Below are 23259 nucleotides of genomic sequence, written 5' to 3' on the forward strand. Positions count from 1 at the left end.
TTTTAAGGAATTATCTATATTTTTCTGAAATTGAAATGAGAGTAATTGAGAAGGCACTTTCTTCCACATTAAGTGTACTTGTGCATCATTATATGTATAGTTTGTACATTTTCTGTCAATGTAAGTCTGATTTTGAATTTTAAAAAATGCTAATTAAAAAAACAGAAATTTTGATTACACTGGGCTGCATTTGAGATATTTTGTTCAGAGGTCTAGGTTTTCTCAACAGTCCTTATATGTTTTTTGCATGCTAAATTCAGAAATGTATCTCATTTCACTCAATCAGGTCAAGTTTTTATGCTATCTCAATTTTAAGGAAAAAAAATAATCAAATTTTTTGGTTTTTAGAACCCAAGCCACCACCATAACCACGAAGCCAGCACCAGGCTATGACCCCAATTAATGTATAGGGGTGTTTTTATCTTTGCTGGTGGTCTTGGGGTAGAGGTGGAGGTGGGACGCAAATTCTCTATGTAAATGTGTGTCGTGTAGCGTCACCTTCAGGTGGGAGAGGGTATTACAAGTCTCCACCATTTACAGTACAGGATTCCTGTCCCCACGTTCTCCAGTGCTTGATGTGTTTTGAATTACAAGCAGTAGGTATGTTTTTGCTTCATGCACGTAACCCGGGTTTTTATTTTTATTTCCGGAGCGATTGAGGCAGCTGTCAGTTGCCAATACACCGCCCAAATACAGGAATGTGTCGGAAGAACGTGTTGCATGCTTGGAACAAGATCGCACATAGGGCGGGTACTCTGTTCGTTCTCATCGAAAGTTGCAGTAAAAACATTGAGAAATGGTCTAAATTGTGTTCTTACGTCTTGTGACGTTTTTATTCCCATTAGGATTATTTTATAATTAATATCATGGTTGCTGTTGAGAGGTACACAAAGTCTAATTAATTACATCTGCGGATGTATAAAGCAATAAAATGAACGACATTAAAAGCTGAACAGTATTGCAATTATGAAAATACCATGGAGAAAAGTTTAGTCAACACTGTTGTAGTTTTGTGGAGGACATTAAATGTTCAGTTATTTTCATGTCATAACTATTTAATGTCATGATATTTAAAGGATGAGCCCTCCTCCCTGCATTGCTGTTTAGTTTCTGGATCCATCGAGTGCCCCCTGGTGGTCTATCCACAAACGCAATCTCCTCCGGCATCGACACTACCCACTCTGGAACAAAGATTTTGGAAACGAGGACCGGGAGACAAGGACCAGGTCACACTGAAGGTAAGTTCGTGAGCATCCCTTGTTGCACGTGTGCGTCACGTTGCTTACCACGAGTGTGCAATGCCAGGCGTGCCGTTGAAAACGTCATGGAAATTACGCAACGATAACCGTCGCTCTGCACAAGTCACGTTTTAAGCATGATGGGACGAATATAAATCGATTCTCTTCTCCTGGATGTGGTCCCCTGGATAGCAATAATTGAGTGTTTTCTCTGCACGACCCTGCCACTATCACATATGTGATCTCACCAAAAGTGTCATACCTCATGTCATAACCCATGGATATTGTTCAGCGTTTTAACAGGAGCACACAAAGCAAAAACCGGTTGCACAAACTATCAGATCCCTATATTGAAAAAGTTTTGCCATGAAGCACACAGTTCACATAGAGCAATAATTGACTGTGAGTTGGTTTCTCAAAAAACAAATTTTATTTAAGCATGTTACTTAATTAAAGCTAAACTTATGCCCTTTTATTAAAAAAGAAAAATCAACTAAATTAAAGAGTAAAGTGAGAGCAAGATGCCACATACCGATATAACCCCCTCGGTCCTGGTTATAAGTCCAGTACCCTGAACGTCCGCTTCAGATGCCTCTCTGGCTGATGGTGTAAATGGAAATTTCAAATGTTCAGTTCATGAAGGCTATGGATTCACACTTTAAAAAGAATACCCTAAATCACATTAAAACTTTCCACTGATCAGAAAGAAGGGATAAACTTTAAATATCCTGTTTTGTGTTCCCATCTGAACACTTTTAATTGTTTCACAATACCATGATCTCATGTTCAAATCCCATTTGTTTGTCGATTTACTAAAATCAATAGAAAGGAGTATAGATGGTTGATAGCAGGAAGCCAGGATTAAACAATATGGTTAATGCGATGCAGATCTGAAACTTTCAAGAGGTCATGCTCTCCACTTGACCCCCTTCAACAGGGTGTTGGCTCCAACAAAATGAGATTTGACAAAATAAAACTCTGGTTAGGGTGGATGCTTGTAAGAAGATAAATGTACTTGTGTTGCACAGCAAAGAGCCGTTATCGTAAGAAACATCCTTTTCTGTTGAAGCGTGCGTTTCAGGATAAAAGGCCGAAGGACCAACGCTGAATTCATTCCGTGCAGCCATGTGGCGTCGGTGTTGAGAAGAGGGAGTATTGATGATGGCCAGTTGAAGAAGAAACCAACAACCATGCAACAGGAGAAACATTTTTGAGATTAAGTCATTTGATGAATGAGCAAAACAGAAATGCGGTCGATGTGTTTAACCGTGAATCATGTGGGGGAAGAAAGATGAGCTTCTTCGAAGTAGCAGAGCCGGGTTAGCACAACGGATTTTCATTACATAAGGATGAACGATGGCTCTGTCAGCAATGTCTGATCACAATCTACTACGTAGCGAGGTTATGGCATTTTCATATGCTAAACAAAATTTTATTTCTCTTTTCTTCTCAACAAATTTTCTCAATTCATAATTCATAGGGGTAATGGTCAGACTTGGTAGAGTGGAGGAAGCACATTTAACTGCCAAAAGAGGAAGATCATAAATGAACAGACAAACGGTTTGGGAAAAGAGACATCAATGGAGTTTGCTTGACATCCTTGCTCGTCATTGCAGAGCTACTGAGTGAGAAGTGGCCGAGAGGGTAGGTAGGGCACACTTTTAAGTAAATTGGAGGAAAGATAAAACTGACAAGCTGTCAATCGTCTTGTGATGAAAGAGTAATAGACCATGTATGTCTGAATCAGGGTGGAAGATGAAAATGGCATACACATCCTTCAGTTCTGCAGCTTTATGAAGTTTAAAATGATGATGTCAGGATTCAAGATCACAGTGGAGAGGTGTGCTCCAGGCCAACACATGCAAGGGTTCACTTTTTGTTCTCTATTCTTTTTGGGTAGGTGGATAACATTGTCTTCAAGAGAACAGCATTTTAGGATTTACTAGATGACCCGTGAACCCGTTAGGTTGCTGTTGTGACTGCGATTGATGAACAAAAATCATTTCAAGAGAATAAAAAGATAGCTCCAGCGAACTATACCGTTGAGTTTGTTTGCATTGATCAAATTCTCTCGAAGAGTATTTGACTGAATCAGAAATTTATTTTTTAATACTTTTTTTCGTTGCCGGATTTGAATGAAACTTGACACTGCACACCACAGGAGAATGGTGAGTAAGGTGGCCCTACAATTTTTGCGCTACCATGTACCGTTTTGGCTGTTTTTCAGGAACATACAAGATGAGAGTTTTAGTAATATATAGATAGATGGCATGTTAGGTATCCTGAAGCATTGAAGATTCAACCACAAAGTGTGGATGGACAGAGAAAACTAATGTAGGAAGGCAAATTCCTCCGTCACCAAATATCATTTGTGCGATGGTTGTTTTGTTTTTGTTACTTACAATTCGATGACAAGTCTCACACTTCTGAAGTTTTTAAAAAACATCGAATTCGAATTTTTAATACTGCTGCTTTCATGTAGATTTGAACCTACAATGTTGGACATGCCAGTGCAGAACACATTGTAGAGTAAGGAGGGAGGAGTAAGATGTCCCAGGCAGGAAAGGTGAGACGTGATGCCAACAATCACCCCTCCGCCAATCATATCCTGAACACTGCAACAGGCAATTATAAAGAAAATGTTCAGTATATTGAACACTAGGATCCATTGTTACGAATCTGGCAGCCATTTGCACACAAACAGACAGCAGTCCCTAAGCTTAGTTATTTCAATAAGTAGGTGTATAGTTAGATTCCCCCTATGTCTATAGGGAATTACATGTGTGCGCTGCGAAGTTTCTTTCCAGTTAGATTTTTGCAATACCCAATGCCAACAAATCAATCCTTCACTTCTTCGCACCATCGACGCCATTGCCCACGTGCGTTCGACCACGGACGTGGGCGGAGGTTTTCTCACCTCCGAACACCGACTCCACCCAGGAAAGGAGGGGGTTCCCCCCTGTCCAATCACGGATGGCCAGCACATCACCCCAGGAAACCCTGTCCAATCAGGGCAAAGATTACCTCAGAGCTCCGACTCCGCCCCAGAAAGGCAGGGTTATCCCTCTGTCCAATCAGAGGGGGACAGATATCACCCCACGAAACCCTGTCCAATCAGGGCAAAGATTACCTCAGAGGACCGGTCACCCCACCCTGCCCCAGGGGAGGGATAAGAATCGCTGGGCTCCCCTTAGTGCTCACTGGAGTTCGGTTGGAATTGTCGGAGAAGAAAGGGGTCGCCATTGCTCTTGGTGTGCGTCGTTGGTGGTCGTCGTTGGCGTGTCTCAAGCTGGTCCTCTGACTATTCCACAGCCGTCGACTTCCATCTCTCATTATGTCAAGCAATAACCCGGAGTCCGAGCCGGGAATCTCCGCTGGCCCTCTGTGAGGAGCGACCCTAGCCCCCGCCTGGACCCTGCTATACTGTGTCTGGGCTCGCCGACGACCCCGAGTTTCACACCTGCAGTCGCGGGCCAAACCGCATGAGGCGGCCAGGTACCAACCAGACTCTGACCTCCAGCCTGTCTATCACCTTGGCTGCGAGGGTCAAAATAAAGATAATCCGGGTCCATTTTCTTTTGGTGTGAGTGTGTCTGTGGTGGCGCCGTCCTATAAGTAGAAATTGAAAAAGTGTTGATTGCTCATTGTACAATGCTTGTATATTCGGAATAAGTCTACACTGTGTCTCATGATTGTAAATAAATAACTGTTAAATGTTCCAGTTCGTTGCCTGTCGTTTCTACCATTGACCCAGCACGGTGCGGGCTTGAGAAATAGGGAGGCCGTTTGTGCCGTAAGTTGTCATTTGAGCCGGCGTGGCTTTGGTAATTTCCGCTGGGTCACGCCGGATAAGAGTCGGAACAGCGACTCGGTTCGGACAAAGTCGGCCGAGGGTGTGGCTTCCCCATTAGTTAGACGGCGTGGGTTCTTAAGTAAAATGGAATTAGACAATTAACCCTACCCCACGCCGTCAAAATATTGGCATCCATGGTCCACTAAGGGACCCGTGACCTTCGGAGTTATCCGAAGGTTACGACCTTCAATTCCGGTGTTCGGTGGGAGACGGCCCAACTGCTCCGTCTTGCGGTCATCCTTGCCACCGAACTCGGCACCACAACACCATGACGGTTGTCATCCAATATATCCCAAAGATTTTTCTTTTAATGCTCAGTCACGCATCTTTTTGCTTCGTGTATGTACATTTTTTTTTTTTTTTTTTTAAATATCACATCGGTAGGGGACATGTATTGCAAGGCAATTCTCGCTCTTGTTCTTTATTATTCACAGAAATCGATATCAATTATAGGAATTTATAAGCGGTCTTCACATCGTGCATCAATATCAAGATGTATCTTGAAGTTGTGAAATTAGTTTGCAATTAGAAAATAATAATTTGTGGAAAAGATGAACAAGAAACAAATATACTTAATAGAAAAAAAAATGCTGGAGTCGGAAATGAATTTGACCTGGGAGCTCAGATGGCAGATTCACTGACTCACTGACTGACTGATTGACTGATATTAATTATAGTTCGGTACCTTCTGGGTGACTTTGAAAGCTAAAATTTCGTGTGCAGGTGGACATGGAAGCCGAGACACCGGGAAAAATCACAGAACCATCAGAAAGCGTCTGTAAATGAATTTATAAATAAATGAAAATAAAAACAAATGCAGGTAAGCATGGTTGGTTATTGCTTACAGTGTGTATGCATACCCTGTGAGTAATGTATATACAGTGTATAAATATATATATATATATATATATATATATATATATATATATATATAGTGTATATATATAGTGTATATATATATAGTGTATATATATATATATATATATATATATATATATATATATATATATATATATATATATATATTGTTGCGGATTCACGCCCGCCCGCGTTCGGGCGGACACGTAACTCGAATCGCGGCACGTCGCCCACCGGACGGACAATCCCGTCGTGACCCTCTCGGACTAACGCCGGGAACTAGTCACGGGTGGGCCTTTCGGCCTCACCACGATCGTGCCAATCGGCCCCCCGCGTGGGATAGGGTTGTTCGCCAAATTCGACCTACCTAAGTACCCACACGGAGGGTAGACCGGGCGATCGCACCTCGCCGCAGGTCCACTTCGGACACCGGCCACTTTAAGCGACCCGTTCCGTACTATCGGGATAACCGAGCGGTGTTATCGTCAACCTCGACGGTTCCGATTAACTATTGGGCGTATTTAGCCCACGACCAACCCTTACGTGAAGTAAGATGGAGATTCAATTAAAGAAAAGACTAAGCGAAACGGGAAAAACAGTTCAACATAAAGCACATTTATTCCGCGGCAAACGGAAAGCACACGTATACAATTACAACAATTATGCACCAAAAGCAAATGTAAAAGTAACACAACAATTATGCACAAAAAGCAAATGTAAAAGTAACACAACAATTATGCACAAAAAGCAAATGTAAAAGAGAAACACAATGCAGATCTACTACCGACTACGCGAGCACACGGCAACACTTACACAGTTTTACTTCACAGACGGCGCCGACAACACATATACTCCAAAGCAAAAGAAGAAGGTGCCACCCTCAACGATAAGGGGGCAGACAGGCCTGGGGCCGAGACCGCGTCGAGCCTACCCATCTGGTGATGAGCCGCAAAATGGCGGCGGCGCCCCGACTCCGCGGGCCTCGCTGGCACTGCCTGGAATGGGGTGGGAACGGGGCCCCCTTCTCACACTATCTCAGCGCGGGGGGACACAGGGGGGGTTGTTGATGCTCGGGGGAAAGAGGATATCTGGCTGGCTTGGGTCCCGCGACGAGCGACGCCACTGCGACCTCGACCGCGTTCCCGGCCTCCCTTCTCCGCAGCTCCCCGACTCTGACACGAGCGCAGACCTCCACAAAGCTCCTTGGCTTCTCCAGACTCTCCGGACCCCGACAGACACTCTCTCGACTGATTTCACGCCGCCACAACTCTCCAACTCTTCCCTCGATTCGCCCCGCGCTCGGCGCTTTATAGTGCGACAGGAGAAACCATATGCAGATTTTTGGATCAGGATCGGCTCGGGGGCGGAGCCACGCTCGCCCATTGGACAGAGGAAAAGTGGGCGTGAATCATTCCTGATCCTCGAATCTGCATAAATCGATTATACTCCGACGCGCCTGGAGGCAGGGCCAAATCGCCCCACGCTCGCTGATAGGACGGAACAGAAGTGGGCGTGAATCATTCTTGATCCGATTTCTCGGAAAGGCCGCTTTTTGCACCCGCTGCTCGGTGCGCGCCCTGTACGAGTCCAGGATCGGTGCCCACAAGCGGCGCGGGAATGGCGGTGATGCGATGGTTGCGAGAGCGAGATGTGACGGTAAAGGTCGTGGCTGTTGGCGTTGTTGTTGTTGTTGTTGTTGTTGTTGTGAAGCGGCGTTGCGGTCGGTGGTTGTTGTGTGATGGCGGTTGAGACGTGGTTGGTTCAAAATAAAGATAGAACAGAAAAACGGCTATCCTGAAGGGTCGCAGCCCGAATGAATGACATTTATTCCCTCTAAACAATGGGTTTGGGGCTAACTACACATATACTTACAGAGATATCTCACCTACGGGACCTGAATGGTGGTTTGCGAATTTGGTAACCACAACACTACCCCCTCCCCTTTTTACAGACTCGTCCCGAGTCGTCAAATTTTCGTGTGCCATCATGTGTAGTTCTCCCCTAGTACATTTTACCTACGGATCCCTGAGTGTGACATTCATGGTATTCGTGTCCCCAAAATAAATAACCTGAGGGCTGAGTAACTACCTAAACAAACTCACTCACACGGACGACTTAAATAAAATCGCCGGCGCTAAGACAGACATGCCGGGGGCGCACTCATATTTACAGTACATCTTAACCTTAACTTACAAATTTTACACTAAACCATGGCCCAGGATCAATGGACTCTGCAAAAAGAAAGCAGTTAGCAGGGAGCCAGGCTGCTCGCATGCAGTCTCTGACTCAAACAATGCAGGTGACAGGGAACGTGGCCGGCTGCTCACACGCAGTCCAAGGTCTTCCCTTTTGAACTGAACGCAGTGAACCACAACGGTGCATGGGCTGCACAAACGCAGTCTCCGTGCCAGCTCAAGTGGCACACGCAATGAACACAAGGAATGGATGGATGAATGGATGGACGCAAACACGGTGCACGGGCCGCCACTGCAGGCCCGTGTTGTAGCTGCCAACAGGGCAGTTCTTGCAGCTTGCAAACTGTTGCTTTGATCCTGGCGCACATGGAAATGAACAGGGGGGGGGGCAAAGCAAAATTGAACGGGACTGGTGAACAGGGGCAGTGGGCATGGCATGGCAAAGGTGATCAGGCAAACACAGCCTGCAGAACAAGGCCGCTGCAGGCAAACACAGCCGGCAGATGAACTGGCCGGCACGGGCCTTGCAGAAAACAGCTGCAGCCGATCCAGCCGGCACAGGCCTTGCAGCAAAACAGCTGCAGCCGATCCAGCCGGCACAGGCCTTGCAGCAAAACAACAGCTGCCGATGAAGCTGGCCAGCCTTCGCCGTTCAGTGGAGGTTGGTGGAGGGAGTGCGGTGGTGCTGGCCACTCGGAAGGCGGGCTCGGACCTACTCTACGGTCTCCCTCCCAACCTATCGCCTTTGCCTGTCACTGTCTATACCCACTCCCTTAATTTGTCAAACCCCAGTTTAGCCCCAACTTATTTTTTTTATTTTTACTTCCCCACTATAAATCGTCCCCTAACCCCCTGTACTGTCCTTGTTCGGCTAACCTATCCTGTCACCTAGCCTACTCCCAACCCCTACGTTCCCTTCCCGGAGGGGAACAAGGGAGAGCTAGCGTCCTGTGTCGAGGCCCAACGAAGCCTCAGAATGGCCTCCCCAGACTTCAGCGATCTAACCCAAAGTGGGTCCAGCGGCCCACAACGAGAGCGAGGGGATGGATGGTGCGGAGGGGTACACCTCCTAATCTACCCTAACCATTAACCTGTTAAACTACCCCGGGGCTTCCAACAAGTGCCTCTCGCTTAAACTATTGGTTCTAACAACCCAGATTCCCGTCGCCTGTGTTGGTGTCCTCACAATTTCAGGCCACGCCCCCAATTTTCTTTCCGTGCCCTCACACGGTCTCATGGCTGGGACGCGTGTCTCCCTTTGGCAGGCACGACCCTCTGCCGAATCTCCCGCTATAGCACCCCCGGGCACTACACTGCCTCCGAGCCTACCAGCTCCCTAAACACCGGGGAGTGCCCCCCATGGCACCTCCCCTGAAACGCACACGTGGCAGGCTGGCTTCCCGGGCCCCTTTCCGAGGGTCACCCGTGCCCACAACACTGCCCACGCGGCTAACGGCGCCCCGGGCCCCCGCACCAAGCGGGCGCACCCGTGCCCACTATGCTATCCCGGCCCCCCATGGGCCCTTGGCCTACTACGGCCGACTTGCCTGGTGCCCGGGGTACCCACTCAGCGATACTCACCTTTCGCAGCCACGCTCCCAGCCCGTCAACAGGGCTCCTGCACCCCTTCAAACGGGTTTCGAGCCTACACTCCCACCAACAGCAAAACGACCTCCATTTTTCAATTTTACTAACCCCCTAACTCACTCTACACTGACCCCGGGGTCCCTTGGGCGGGAGTCACTCCTCCCCCCAATCACTCATCGCACCATGCATTCCCCATTCGCTCCACTCACACAGACCCGCTGGCCTCACTCACTCAACATGTCTCCACACAACTCACCAACTCTTCAACACACACACCGCTGAACTCTGCCATCCTTCTAACTACCTCCCCTAACTAACTCGTGCTCCCACGTCGTCCCTTAAACTAGTAGCACGTTCCTTTTAACACTACGTAGCTAAACTACGTCAACTCTACACATCCAAAGGCTGTCACTCTCTCCAAATCTCTAAAATATCTTTTATTTCCCCACCTACAGCTCATCTAAGTCCCTCTAACTAATCCATTCCACGGGCCCCATGAGGACTTACCCCTGCCCCATGGAGCCGGTCTAGCTAAGCTAACCCTTCCCTCTAACTAGTTTCCATCCTGTGCCCTGGCCAGGGGGTCTTCCACCCCTTGCCTGGGAATCCTGTTCACCCGAAAGTGAGGCTTGGTTTTTTTTTTTTTTTTCACATGCGCAGCATCAGCGCGGCAACTCACAGCTTGCGCACTTTGCACCTGCCCGTGACGTCATGCAGCTGCACGTGTACCTCGTCCCTCCTTGGACGGTACCATCCGGCAGGGATACCCCCTCCTGCTGGATTCCAACCCCACGTGCAGCCATGACGTCACCGTGCGCATAAAAAAAAAACACAAGCCCCACGTCTCGAGGGGCTCCCCACGCGAACACATGTGCTCTGCCCGTTGGAGCTGAACACACACATGCCCGCGTGGAGAACCCGTCCGGTCGAAATCCGTTTACCTGCCTAAACTTTGTCCATCCGCGGGATCGGCAAATCCACCGCGTGCGTTTCCGGACCGGGACTTCATTCCCGCAAGCGGGCACGTGGGGGCCTCGTGCGTTGCACAGCACGGACCTCGCGCTCGCTGCTGGGTGAACCCGGCACGGTCCTCGAAACAGCTGCAGCCGCTACCCGGCTTTTGTCTCTCAATTGTCGTTGTCGTCTCCATTCGACCCACGCACACCTGCGTGTTACGACGCTAACACTCCATTCCATTACACTCACACCGGGAGACGCGGTTGCATGCTCACACATGCCGACCGACATCTCCCTCACATACCGCTCTCTCAAACACACGGTCTCCCTTGCACTCGGCCGTTCACTCACGCATGCCACCTCCCTCGCACACGTGGCTCCACTCACGCGTGGCCTTCCACTCACTCGTGCCATTTCCTTCACACAAACCATACCACTCACACACGCGGGGGCACTCATCCGCGGTGCCTCACTCATACACCGTGCCTCACACACACGCGGGGGCACTCATCCGCGGTGCCTCACTCATACACCGTGCCTCACTCACACACGCGGGGGCACTCAACCGCGGTGTTTCACTCACACACGGCGCGCTGGGAAGCACGCCCTTCTGCACAGTTACCACCACACCACTCACACACGGGGTCGCTTCCACACACGGGGTCTTTGTCACCCACCCGGTCGCTCTCACACACGCCCTTGCACCCACGCTATGCGTGCGTTGCAGCACGCATTTCGCCACACTCGTGAACACACACCTCGACACCACACACACCGGGACAACCACACTGGGGATTCGTGTCCCCACAAGGGTCTCCGGGGCCTCTATACCCCCCCAAGCTCTCCGTGCACCTGTCCACAGCACTCCTCCCCCCGAACTCGCTCGACACGACCGAACCCACCTGGTCGTGACTCGCTTCAAGGGGGCATACTCCCTCCCCTCGTTCCTGGAGGAGGCCATCCAACTGCTCGCACCGGGTCTCTACCCAGTCCGCGAGCTCACCCCCATTATCCTCCACTACCTCCGTGTGTGTGTGTGCGTCACTTACCCCGTCTTCATCGTGTAGTCTTCCCTCTATCGTTCCCATCTCCCGTGTCTCTGCCAACTCAGTCACCTCTTCCCTTGTTATCTCCCTTGTCTCAACTATTATTTCCGTCTCTTCCCTTGTTATCTCCCTCGTGCACGTCTCCGTCACCCCAATTAGTTTTTCCCTCTCGGTCACCGTCACTTTTTCCGTCACGACCCTCGCCCAACACGTCTCCCGAATTACTTTGTCACCCGCCTCCACCGCGGGCCTGACAGCCGTTGCACTCCCTCCCAGCTCGTTCGCACCCACACGTGGCGTCGCCATTTTAAGCTCCCTGGTCACTGCCTTCATGCCCGCCTGCAGGCTTCGGCCCATGTCCTGCGTCTCACCCCGCAGCTCTTTCATTTCTTCCTTCATTTTGAGTGCGTTTGTTTCCATATTCGCCTTCACTTCGTATGTGTTTGTATCCATCTTTTCGTTCATGCGTTTTATTTGGTTTGTGTTTGTATCCATTTTTGTGTTCATTTCGTGCATGTCCCCACTGATTCCTGCCAGCATGGCGTATAGCTGGGCCATGTCGGGTGCACTCAGCTGAGCCAATTCAGCAAGGATCGGGGGGTTTTGGCGGAGAGGGGGAGGGGAGGGGTCATACACCGCGGCCGCCGCCGCACCTATTTCGGGCTCTGGGTTCAGTTGGGGGAGTTCGTGTTCCTGCACAACCAACATTTCCTGCACGGGGTTTTCATCCTGGACCATGGATTCTACACATTCTAAATCCATTTCTAATACCCCCGGCTCCCGCTCGCCTTGAGACGCCATTTTATTTCTCGTAAAGGGTTAATTTAAATCGCTCGTAATTTGGAGGGAATCGGGGGTCGCTCCTCTCACCCCTGGACCGATTCCCGTGAATTTAGCTGGAGACAGGAGAGCCCGTTTTCCCGCTCTCCGACACCAGTGCCGCGAGGAGGGGGATGGGTTTGTATCCCACTCCTGACACCAGTGTAGCGGATTCGCGCCCGCCGGCGTGCTGGCGGCCACGTAACTCGAATCGCGGCACGTCGCCCACCGGACGGACAATCCCGTCGTGACCCTCTCGGACTAACGCCGGGAACTAGTCACGGGTGGGCCTTTCGGCCTCACCACGATCGTGCCAATCGGCCCCCCCGCGTGGGATAGGGTTGTTCGCCAAATTCGACCTACGTAAGTACCCACACGGAGGGTAGACCGGGCGATCGCACCTCGCCGCAGGTCGACTTCGGACACGGGCCACTTTAAGCGACCCGTTCCGTACTATCGGGATAACCGAGCGGTGTTATCGTCAACCTCGACGGTTCCGATTAATTATCGGGCGTATTTAGCCCACTACGCAACCCTTTACGTGAAGTAAGATGGAGATTCAATTAGAGAAAAGGCGAAACGGGAGAAACAGTTCAACATAAAGCACATTTATTCCGCGGCAAACGGAAAGCACACATATACAATTACCACAATTATGCACCAAAAGCAAATGTAACAAAAGAAGAAACAACAATTACGCACCAAAAGCAATTGCAACAAAAGAAACACAATGCAGATCTACTACCGACTACGCGAGCACACGGCAACACTTACACAGTTTTACTTCAGAGACGGCGCCGACAACACATATACTCCAAAGCAAAAGAAAAAAGGGGCGACCCTCAACGATAAGGGGGCAGACGGGCCTGGGGCCGAGACCGCGTCGAGCCTACCCGTCTGGTGATGAGCCGCAAAATGGCGGCGGCGCCCCGACTCCGCGGGCCTCGCTGGCACTGTCTGGAATGGGGTGGGAACGGGGCCCTCTTCTCACACTATCTCAGCGCGGGGGGAAACAGGGGGGGGTTGTTGATGCTCGGGGGAAAGAGGATATCTGGCTGGCTTGGGTCCCACGACGAGCGACTCCACTGCGACCTCGACCGCGTTCCCGGCCTCCCCTCTCCGCAGCTCCCCGACTCTGACACGAGCGCAGACCTCCACAAAGCTCCTTGGCTTCTCCAGACTCTCCGGACCCTGACAGACACTCTCTCGACTGATTTCGCCGCCGCCACAACTCTCCAACTCTTTCCCCGATTCGCCCCGCGCTCGGCGCTTTATAGTGCGACAGGAGAAACCATATGCAGATTTTTGGATCAGGATCGGCTCGGGGGCGGAGCCACGCTCGCCCATTGGACAGAGGAAAAGTGGGCGTGAATCATTCCTGATCCTCGAATCTGCATAAATCGATTATACTCCGACGCGCCTGGAGGCGGGGCCAAATCGCCCCACGCTCGCTGATAAGACGGAACAGAACTGGGCGTGAATCATTCTTGATCCGATTTCTCGGAAAGGCCGCTTTTTGCACCCGCTGCTCGGTGCGCGCCCTGTACGAGTCCAGGATCGGTGCCCACAAGCGGCGCGGGAATGGCGGTGATGCGATGGTTGCGAGAGCGAGATGTGACGGTAAAGGTCGTGGCTGTTGGCGTTGTTGTTGTTGCGGTCGGTGGTTGTTGTGTGATGGCGGTTGAGACGTGGTTGGCTCAAAATAAAGATAGAACAGAAAAACGGCTATCTTGAAGGGTCGCAGCCCGAATGAATGACATTTATTCCCTCTAAACAACGGGTTTGGGCTAACTACACATATACTTACAGAGATATCTCACCTATGGGACCTGAATGGTGGTTTGCGAATTTCCTCAACCACAACAATATATATATACAGTGTGTATATGTATATATATATATATATATATATATATATATATATATATATATATAAAATTTAAACTAGTAAAAGGCACTGTGTGTCTCCTACATAACTCCAAAACCATAAAACGAAGCAGCCTGAAACTTTGCAGGTATACTAAGGGAACTCCAAGGAAGTGCAAGAGTGAAAATTGGGTGCTTGGGTTAATTAAAACACCCCTTTTGAAGTTAATTAACGGCCTTATATAATTATTTCCTTCATCAGGCGATCCTCTGCCACCTCACTCTCTAGGACGTAAAGCGTTTCCTGGGTAAACTCGCTGGGGTCTGAAGCCGCCATGTTTTTTGGCCTGCTCAACCACCCCTCAACTTGGAATAGGCCGCAGTGATTTCTTAATGATAAAGTTGTTGTTTTCACCTTCCTCACTCATGTTATCGAATGCCTGTTCATCATAGCGACAAATCGCTAGGCACATTGCAATGCTTATAAACATCCGGACACGTCAGCGTTCGTGGCTTGACATTTCGGATGTCTCCGAGAGGTGTACGTTTAATGTGTCGCTAATTACGAACCAAACTAGCAGTTTCTTAACAACCATTTCGTTGGAGTGCTTGCTTGAGTGCTTAAGCCACTTGGCGAGCACTCGCTGAGCTGCTTTGTTGTTCGTTTCGTTAAAAGTTTCCGTGCTCTCAAGGGAACATCGATTAGACAGACGTACGTTTCCGCCTGTGTTGGGCCCTGCGGTGCCATGTGGTTGCTGCCTCGGGAGATGTCTCATCCGCTGAAAATGTGCAATTTTATTTTTACACGATATCGCTTTGTTTAACCTTTTGTAGGATCTCCTAATATAATCCACCCCTCACTTTGACATCTATATATATATATATATATATATATATATATATATATATATATATATATATATATATATATATATATATATATATATATATATATATATATATATATATATATATATATATATATATATATATATATATATATATATATTGAGCTAAAAACAATAAGGTCCATTCGACCAGGTGTTTGCCGTAATCTGGTTGTGAAGTCATAGAGCATAAATTGACATTTTTTGTCCTGTTTATCGATATATATATATATATATATATATATATATATATATATATATATATATATATATATATATATATATATATATATATATATATATATATATATATATATATATATATATATATATATATATATACATCTTTCAATTGAATTTTGCTAATTTCCCACTTGAATTCCCTTTTCAAAGAACTTTTAGTCAAGTATCTACCGTGAGTATCCGTGCACCACCCCCCCCCCCCTCCAGGACTCTACCAGACCAACTTTTTTAGTTTCCTTTTATCGTCCTATTACACATTTGAGATGTTAACAAAAAAAAATTTCCGGCACTCTGGCGATAGTCAAGATGTCGTCCAAAATGGCCACCAAAAGGGTAAAGTCATAGAATACGGTATATAACATCTCAAAAATGTGGCAAATTAGAAAAATAATCATTGGGATTTGGTTCCTGATCATTAGTTACTAGTTTCTGATAATTGGGCTTTGTTGCCATTTTAAAAAATCCAAAATAGCGTCCAAAATGACCACCAAAATATGCAAAATCACAGAAAATGATAAATAACAGCCAAAAACTGTGACAAAATTGTAAGTTATTCATTGGAATCATGTGTTTCTCATCATTAGTAACTAATACCAAGTGATTGAATTTTGTTACAATGCTTAGATTCTAAGATGGCATCTAAAATGGCCACCACAATTGACAAAATCATAGAAAATTGTATATAACAGCCTGAAAATAAGAGTAATATACAGTAAATTAATATTTGGAGTCATTGTAATATATGTTCCTGATTATTAGAAACTAATGGGCTGATGTGGTGATTTAGGTTTTGTTGCCATCCATAAAATCCAAGATGGAGTTCAAAATGGTTTTAAAAATGGTAAAATCATTGTAAATATCAAATGTCAGCTTCAAATAATCATGAATGTAATAATAATAGAGGGACAGAACCATGGATTATTCGTCTTGTAATTCTTATCAAGGATGTTTATTATTGTTATCGTACTTGGAATTGAAGATGGCGGACAATTTGAAAGCCAGGAAACGCACACCCACTCACCCCCACACAAACACACACCCACACAAACACACCCCTATACACACCCCGATGCACTTTGAATATTTACATACACTCAAGTATTATGTGTACTCATCTTTTTATGTGTATTTTGTTCTCTTTCCAGGTTAGATTAGTCAGCTAAGCAAGACCGTAGCTAGTCAAGATCAAGATCACAAGTCAAGATGTCTGACAAGCAAGAAATAGTTTAATGTAATTGGTAAAAGAAAGTTGTTGAAATGGAAAGAAAACGCAAACAGGAACATTGTGTCATTCATATGTCTGGAATAAAGCATGGATCGTTCACATATTTTTCAGACTTGACGAATCCAAATGATAGATTGGCACTTCTCAAAAATATATGGGATCGTTGCTTAGCTGAACCACCAGGTTCTTCATATCGAATGACAGATATCTGTCAGGGCATTCCTTTTGAGATCCAGGAGAACGAGGGCTATCACCGAGGATGTAACCAAAGATTTACCCTGAACCTACATGGGTTAACAGCTAGTAAAACCATCCAATGATCCTGAAGCTTCTGGACCATCTTCCAGCCAAGAAGGAAGGATAAAGGGCAAGAAAGCATCAGAAAAGATCATTTTTGAACTTGATTGTATTTTCTGCAATACTGACGGCCGAATCCATGTGAAAAAGGCAGGCATCGACACAAAGGAAGGCTCCTTTTCATTTGAACGTGATGGATGGCAGAAAGTGCTGAAAATAGCAGAAGAGAACAATCATGAGTGGCTCTTAATGCGAATCCGAGGATTTGATTTGTTTGCAGCAGAGGCCCAATACCACCCAAAATGCAGAAAGCAGTACACAGCCAATTATCAGAAACTAGTAACTAATAATCAGGAACCAAATCCCAATGATTATTTTTCTAATTTGCCACATTTTTGAGATGTTATATACCGTATTCTATGACTTTACCCTTTTGGTGGCCATTTTGGACGCCATCTTGAATATCGCCAGAGTGCCGGGAATTTTTTTTTGTTAACATCTCAAATGTGTAATATGACGATAAAAGGGGGGGGGGAGGTGCACGGATACCCTCTGTAGATACTCCCTTATCTGTTGAAAGGTGAATATTTGTGTTTGTCGTTTTTATGTATTTTATGCATGTGTACATATATAGACTGTATTTCCATAACGTGTGTGTGTGTGTGTGTGTGTGTGTGTATGTATGTGTGTGTACATATGGGGTTTCACAATGTGGGATGGAGTCCTCCCAGCGTGGGCTCAAAGTATCCACCTTCATTTCGGTAAGGAGTTACACGATTCATGGACCAAGCTGAAGTTTTTTTGTATATACGGGTTTCAGAAGGTGGAACGGATCCCTCCCTGGTCTCGAAGTATCCACCGTCGTGTGTGTGTGTGTGTGTGTGTGTGTGTGTGTGTGTGTGTGTGTGTGTGTGTGTATATGTATCTGTGTGTAAATATGGGGTTTCCCAATGTGGGATGGAGTCCTCCCAGGGTGGGCTAAAAGTATCCACCTTCATTTCGGTAAGGAGTCACACGATTCATGGACCAAGCTGAAGTTCTTTTGTATAAACGGGTTTCAGAAGGTGGAATGGACCCCTCCTAGGTCTCGAAGTATCCACCGTCGTGTGTGTATGTGTGTGTGTGTGTGTGTGTGTGTGTGTGTGTGTGTGTGTGTGTGTGTGTGTGTGTATGTATGTATCTGTGTGTACATATGGGGTTTCACAATGTGGGATGGAGTCCTCCCAGGGTGGACTCGAAGTATCCACCTTCATTTCGGTAAGGAGTCACACGATTCATGGACCAAGCTGAAGTTTTTTTGTATACGTATACTGGTTTCAGAAGGTGGATCGAATCCCTCCCAGGTCTCGAAGTATCCACTGTCGTGTGTGTGTGTGTGTGTGTGTGTGTGTGTGTGTGTGTGTGTGTGTTGTTGGTTTTTATCTAAAAATGCAGGTTTCAGAAGGCGGAACGGATTCCTCCCAGGTCTTGAGGTGTCCACCATCATGTGTGCATGTGTGTTGTTGGTTGTTATCTCCATATGCGGGTTTCAGAAGGTGGAATGGATTCCTCCCAGGTCTCAATTTGTGTGTGTGCGTGTGTGTGTGTGTGTTTGGTTGGTCTCTCCATATTGTTGCGGACCGGGGATCGGTTGCGAGCACGACCGCTAGGTGCAGCGGCAGGGTCGACTCTACCGAACACCCGGAATCTAGATCGTACCGTTCGGAAAACTCCAAAGGTACGGGTCCCTTACACGCTTACAGGACCGTGAATCGTCAATAATTCCACCACGTGGTACAGGGTTATTTGCCAAACTTCAAAATACCGAGAGACCCACGTGGCGAGCTACCGAGTATTCACACCCTCGACGGCACCCGCACGGGACGAGCCGTATGCGTGCTCGACCCATGCGTGACCCGAGCGGATTGTCACCGAGCTTCCGTCGGTCCCAAATGCACACCACTATGGCAACAACGGCCTTCTTTAATTCTCCCAACACGCACGGCGTTAAACCAATGAAGAAAACACAAAAACGAGCTGATACATTTAACACATGTAGTCTGTCTGCCAAACTGGAAAGTTTACCCTAACCTCAAAGTCTCTGATAAAGTTTTTTTCTCTGTGGATTATTGTAGTATAGGGTCGAAGTTAACATCCTAGGGTGGGTGTGAAACTCTCACCCTTGGGCAATTTGAAAAATCCAAGATGGTGGCTAAAATGGCTTCCACTTATAGAAATGCTACTATGGTGCCCTCAAATTATGCTAGAGAAGCATGTGATACATCAAAATAGGGGTTTCAATAGGTGAGAAACCCAAATTTCTGTACTAGAAACTGGTATGTTTAATAATTTTTCCATAAATGTACATAATAATGACCTGAGTACCAGTTTAGTAACGTCGGAGAACAGCATCTTAGTTCGTTTACGACATGAAATGTGGTTTTATGATACAACATGTTAACAAAACTTAAAAGTAATTACTCTTGCAATTGTTATTCAAAACTACTTTCAGTAAAGATTTCAAAATTTACAAATACCATTTTTTGAAAGTTACACACACAAATTTACAAATAAGAGGCAAGCCGATAATGACAAAGTTGAACCAGCATGTCACACTATTACAATCATTACAATCATTGTAATCACATACCTTTGCAAACCATACTAATTATTAAAGTAACATAATCACAATATCTATATCATAATAATCACAATATCATAATCACAATAAAACAATAATTTCAATCATGTCCTGATTATAATCTTTCAACCTGTTGCAATATATGCTCATAAAATATGGTTACTATATGCAGTCATTTGAAATACGGTAACAATTCAATGATTTGAACAATCAGACAGTCGAACAAAATACTGAACATACTCGAACAAATAAACATATGCTTCTCAATATATATCATCAGAGTCATTTTCCACCATTGCATCATTTATCCTGGTGTGATGATTCCAGCATTCATCGTCTCCTTCGCAATGGCAAAACACTGTGCAAGTCATACCTTAACTGCAGCAGCTGTGTGTGTTGCATGATTTTCCCCCTTGCAGGAGCATTGGATTACCTTGAGCAGAGCATCAGGAACCTGTGTAGTGTTGGGAGGAAGCATGACTGCACTCAGAGATCCATCCTCCATGTACCTACCACCCATGGGCTGCTGGGTCAAGTGCTGGTGGGTTTGGCTCCAAGGAGTTCCTCCAGACTGCAACCTGGATGTGAGCCCGGGCCACATTCTGACAGAGGGCTTCATCGGTTTGGGGGTAGAGACTGGAGCTTGGGAGCATTGGCGATGTACTTGCTCACCTTCTTCATCCAAAGTTTGTACCTAGCATCATTTGCTGAATCAGTGTCCTCCTCACCATAGCATGCAAGGACGAAGCGTGTACATTGTTTGACTACATCTCTCAGCTCAACTGTTGTGTCACCAAGTAAACTGAGGGAATGCTTTTGGCTCCTTCGAACTCTGAGGGCAACTCCCTTTCCAATTCCGAAGTATGGTGCCACTGTCACATCCTGACAAACCATGCATTGGAAGAAGATCTTCCATAATCTCTTCATTATTGGCTACAGATGCATTGATGTCAATCACTGACCGACCCCTGATTGGTGATACCATCCACACCAGTGAAGTGATCTTCCCAAGATGACGGAAGTGGCACAGCAAGACAAAGATGTCTGTGTCATCTGCTACCACTATGGCTGACTATGGTTTGACAACTGCCAGCTGATGTAGAATGATGGTGTCACCCTCTTCCTGGGTGGTCTCCAGATATCTTCCCTGTATTGTCAGACCTTTGAACAGCTCAACTGGAACAGGACGGCTTCCAGTGATGACAAGGCGATGTCGCTTGAAATCATCCTTGTGCTTGATGAGGTCCTCGCACAGAAGATCAATCAGGGCAGACTTGTTCTGGGACAAAGTCAAGACAACTTTCTGTGGTGGTATCTTGGTGGTCGAGCTGAGGCGATATACCCTGCTTGCTCCTTAGTCCCTGTTCCTTCGAAGGCACTCCTTCCTGCTCGTAGCTATGTACCTGTAGTGATAATGGCATAAGTGTACAATGCGCATGACAGCCAAAAATCTGATAGAATCATTTTGTCTCGCACAAGGATGTATATGTGTATCCATGGAGAAAAACAAGTTTCGTTTTTTACGACAAAGTATTTCTTAATCTTAATCTGAAAGATACACAGTGCATCTTACTCCATGGTGTATCTATATAATCAGTGTAATATAGGGATAACCGGAGGTGTTTCTTGTGAAATAATCTATGAAGCAGAGGTGGTTTAATTATTCGCCGAGGGAATTTAATATTTTAAACCACCGAGACTGAATAGATTATTTCACAATAAACACCTATGGGGCTCTGGTTATCCCCATTATTCCATAAACACTCAATCAATGTTGCAAGAATAGTCAGAGGTCGGTTATCAGGGAATAATGACCTCTTAGCCAAAATCAAATAATGGGTATATTTATCAAAATATACATGTTTTTCTTCCACATATGGTAGTTAAAGCAATAAAATAGTAATATTCATTAAATTATGTTGTAATATTTTGCTTATAACAACAGATTTAAAAAAAAATAAACATATCTAGTGTTATAGTGTGACTGGTATAATTATTGATAACTACCAGTCGAAGATGAGATAAACATCCGATGCTGTCACGAGATCATCCGGATATCTGCGGAAGTTGTCAAGGAAATCTTGCACTCTGCCGGACACTGGCCAGGACATGACCCACAACACAGCACATCCATTTAGGAATCTTGCTTCTGTGGTGAGGTTGCGAGTCTGAATGTGGGCTTCCACTTTGATGGCATTCTTTAAGTTGCCCTTTGATGTGCATTCCCGCATTTGTCCGTAACTGGAAAACATCGACGGTGGGTATGAGGCAAGTTCATAGTTCATCAAGGACTTGAAATCAAGGTCTTTTGATCTGCCATGTAATGCCATAGCCTTGGCATATAGTGTTTCTGTATCAGCCACCTTCTGCTCAGGTTTGTGATGCTTGTCTGCCTTGGCCATCGTCTGGACCTTCTTCTGAATAGGGCCATGAAATGATGCAGGCCACCCAGCTTCAAAGCTGTTAATTTCACATGTTGCGATGGTAATGGCCTGGTCAACATTCATCTTAGGATCTTGTCATATGACATTTTGTGTTGGACACCATGGGCCTCTCCGCGCAAGTATTTTCTTCCTAAAATCGCCAATAACTCAAAAAATAACAAATACCCAGTTTTCTAGGCTAAATTTCTGAATTGAGCATCCTCTAAAACCCCTATTTTGATGTATTACGTGTCTCTCTAGCATAATTTGAGGGTACCATCGTAGTATTTCGAAAAGCGGAAGCCATTTTGGCCGCCATCTTGGATTTCTCAAAATGCCCAAGGGTGAGAGTTTCACACCCACCCCAGGATATTAACTTAGACCCTATACTACAATAATCCACAGAGAAAAAACCTTATCAGAGACTTTGAGGTCACCTCATTCGGCAGACAGACTAATGGGTATTTATTTACAATGGGTGGGGAAGGAACACATAAGAGCGGAGTTAAACCGACTCAAGCAAGGCAAATAATGTACAGCGAAAGCACTTATCCAATTCCTACTTACGACAGGGCCCCAGAGAAACACACACACACACACACACACACACACACACACACACACACACACACACACACACACACACACACACACACACACACACACACACACTCACGACGCTGGATACTTCGAGACCTGGGAGGAATCCGTTCCACCTTCTGAAACCAGTATATACAAAAAAATTCAGCTTGGTCCATGAATCGTGTGACTCCTTACCGAAATGAAGGTGGATACTTTGAGCCCACCCTGTGAGGACTCCATCCCACATTCTGAAACCTCATATGTACACACACACACACCCAGAAGGACATGGACCTTCCCGCCTTGTGCGGTCTTCGACGAGACAAGCCCCAGACCAGCGTCGCGATGCGGTCAGAAGAACCCGGCACCAGCGAGATGCGATCAGTAGAACCAGGCACCAGCGAGACGCGTGCAGAGTCTAGAGCTCCCTTCAGCACTCGTCCCGGCAACCAAAAACTCTCCCTGGTCCGATCGTGCCGCAACCTCATTCATGCCTCCTCCCTCCCCACTCCCCCTCACTAGACGGTTTTGGCGTGATAAATGCGCTCGTCACCCTGTCATTG

General features: G+C 46.4%; 1 long non-coding RNA gene and 1 pseudogene across 2 annotated transcripts in view; one reads left to right on the forward strand and one right to left on the reverse strand.

Moving 5' to 3' along the window:
* The first annotated feature begins 1110 nt into the window (after positions 1-1110).
* Positions 1111-23259, forward strand: part of LOC147018503 (uncharacterized) — a 98604-nt gene continuing 76455 nt past the window's right edge. For both annotated transcript variants that reach the window (XR_015062424.1, XR_015062426.1), the window contains exon 1: positions 1111-1238. This is a non-coding gene — a long non-coding RNA (uncharacterized LOC147018503). The remainder of the gene's footprint in view (positions 1239-23259) is intronic.
* Positions 20067-22093, reverse strand: LOC147018504 (uncharacterized; annotated as a pseudogene).

The sequence above is a fragment of the Eptatretus burgeri genome, chromosome 10, assembly GCF_056783735.1.
Source record: "Eptatretus burgeri isolate ZD-2024b chromosome 10, Ebu_testis_v1, whole genome shotgun sequence".
Classification (NCBI taxonomy): Eukaryota; Metazoa; Chordata; class Myxini; order Myxiniformes; family Myxinidae; genus Eptatretus; species Eptatretus burgeri.